Raw genomic sequence first — 2942 nt, forward strand, 5'->3', positions numbered from 1 at the left:
GAAAGACAACGATGATGGTTGGCACTTCAACAGACAATTTGGCCCCAAGGAAACCTTATAAATAGAAACAGTGCTAAGGATGTTGTTCTAGAAAGAAAGACAGAATCTTGGTTCCTGACCACTGAAAACCATCATAGCATTCCTGGCCTGCCTACCTCTGGATGTTTTTTACATGAGAGAAAAATAAACTTTTATCTTGTTTAAGCCACTGTTATTCACTAGTTTGGTACCAACTGAAATTCTTGTCTGATACAGCCAGCCAACAAGAAAAGTGCTAAGGAATAGGAAGGAAGCAGAGTTGGGGATTTTGTTTTAAGAATTCTGGTACAAGCTGGAGAAGAAGGAAGACGCATAGTTACTAGGACTAGGACATAAGAGAAGAGCCAAAGTAGCAGGTGATGGACACTGGGGAGGGGATGTGCCATGGTGAGCGCTGTGAATTGTGTAAGACTCATGAACCACAGACCTGTACCCCTGAGACAAATAATACATTATATGTTAATAATAATAATTTAAAAAGAGCCAAAGTAGCAACACTACTCAAAGCCTACTTCTCTGAAAAAGCTACTTCAATCCAAATTCTAAAGTCTCCCACCCAACATTGCCTTTTGCCAATAAGCCACAAGCAGGATAGCAGATGGTCTAGAGATAGCAGTCAAGAGCTTGGTGGCTGTGAACAGAGCAGGGCCGTCTTGGGGTAGAGGTCCAGGTAGGTCATTATTCTAATGAGTGAACTGCATTGGTAGTGAAGATTTCAGAGACAGAAGATTTCAAGGCCTATGAAGATTTCATGAGACTGTAGTTCTCATCTGGATGATCAACCTACATTTGGCTTCCCACAGTCGGCTGATGAAACTCTCTAGGCTACAATCTGACACTACAATTTGATATGACACCACAATCCCCACCCACTCGCAGCTCAGGACCAGATTTCAAGATGCCTGAAGATGGTGAGGAGAGGGGAGAGTGGAGATGCAGCTTGAAAGAGAAAGATGGAACTAGAAAGAAATAAGGCATTCGAATGAAGGGCTTGAGTGAAGGAGAAAAAGAATAATGAAGTGCCTGCCATGAATTCTGATCAAAATTAGGAGAATATGATTGTGTTTACCAGGGGAAATGAAAGAGCAAAGCAGTAAAAACTAGACTCAGATGTCATCTTTTCAGTGCTCTAGAGTATGGAAGTGTCCTTTCTGAGAAAGGATGATCCCAAAGTCCCAAACTGCTTCTTTTCTGCCTCCTTTACAATGCACAATGCAAGAATATTAGTGCACTGGTGTCTGGCTTCCTCTCCATGATAACACCCACAATGTTGTCACCAAGAGACCTCCTACTTGCCAAATTCAGCTGACATGCTGAATTATCCACAGCCTCCTTGAGACCTCGGACCCCGCGTTCCATTTGAGAAGGCTCAGCTCCTCTGTGCCGTCACTCTGAGTTCTCATCCCGGCTCCATCACCCCTTTCCGTCGCACACTGGCACATCTGATGTTTGGTGCCCCCAGTGTTCTGTCCTCAGTCTTTACACTCCTCCATTTATAATCTATTTCTAGACTCCTCTCCCACCTAAGGTATTTCATTTGCTCTTTGTATCCCAACTCCAGTATCTATGCCTTCAGTTCATACCTTGTCCTTGGCCCTAGATTTCTAGATCCTATATCTATACCATATTTCCCACAAACAGCTCCGACCCCACAAGTCAAAGTGAGAACTTGCCAACAACTTTGAAAGCCTTTGGAGTATAGGGGTTACATCTCATACTTTTCCTTATGGAGTGCATGGAAGCTTTCAGCAAGTATTGTCAAATGACAACATGGCTGGATATTTTCAACAAACACATTTAAATATCCCTTATGTATGTATTTATTAATATGGAAATCTTCATGAATTTGTGTGTCATCATTGTGCAGGGGTCATGCTGGTCTTCTCTGTATCATTCCAATTTTAGTGTATGGGCTAAATATTTATTTATTTAGCATTTTACTGAAATATAATTGACATACAAAGAATTAAACACATAAGAATTGTACAAGTTGATGTTTTGACATGTGTTCACCTATTGAATGTTCACTACAGTCAAGATGGGGAATATAGCCATATCCCCAAAAGTTCCTTCTTGTGCCCCTTTGTGGTTCATCCCTCGTGTCTCCCTACCCTCCAACCCCCCACTGCCAGTCAACCACTGATCCAATTATTGTATAGCCAACTAGGCAATACTAGTTCCCATTTTCTATAATTTTATATAAATGAAAAGTATCATGTACTCTCTTTTGGGGCCTGGCTTCTTTTATTCATCATAATTATTTTAATTACTCATATTGCTTCATGTATCAATAGTCCATTTGTTTTTATCACTGAATAGTATTTTATTGTACTGGTATACCACAATTTGTTTATTCATTCACCTATTAATGGACCTTTGTGTTGTTTCCAGTTTTAGTGATTACAAATAAAGCTGCTACGAACATTTGTGAAAAAGTCTTTCTGTGGACGTATGCTTTCCTTCCTCTTGAATAAATACGAACAGAATGACTCGATTATCTGTAGGTATATATTTAACTTTATAAGAAACTGCCAAACTTTCCCCAAAGTTTTGTACTATTTTACATTCCCACCATGGGTCTGTTCTAATTCCTCCACATCCTCAACAACACTTGGTGTGGTCAATAGTTTTAATTTTAGCCATTCTAATGGCTGTGGTGTCTCACTGTGGTTTTAATTTGCATTTTCCTATTGACTAATACTGTTGAGCATATTTTCAGGTGCTTAACTACCATCCTATATCTTCTTTAGTGAAGTGTCTCTTCCTTTTCTCTGCCCATTTTTAAACTGTGCTATTCTGAGAGTTATTTGTACAGTTGACCCTTGAGTAACATGGAGGTTAGGGGCAATGACTCCCCCACATAGTCTAAAATCCACATATAATTTTTGACTCCCCCAAAACTT

At 40.0% G+C, this 2942-nt stretch overlaps 1 non-coding gene across 1 annotated transcript; it reads right to left on the reverse strand.

The window, feature by feature from the left end:
- Nucleotides 1-1861: 1861 nt before the first annotated feature.
- Nucleotides 1862-1973, reverse strand: LOC114226120 (U6 spliceosomal RNA). The gene has a single exon (XR_003612682.1). It is a non-coding gene; the product is annotated as a U6 spliceosomal RNA (small nuclear RNA).
- Between the last annotated feature and the right edge of the window lie 969 nt (nucleotides 1974-2942).

Source organism: Eumetopias jubatus, unplaced genomic scaffold (genome assembly GCF_037043125.1).
Source record: "Eumetopias jubatus isolate StellerSeaLion01/CBP00866 unplaced genomic scaffold, mEumJub1_p1.0 scaffold_3, whole genome shotgun sequence".
NCBI lineage: Eukaryota > Metazoa > Chordata > Mammalia > Carnivora > Otariidae > Eumetopias > Eumetopias jubatus.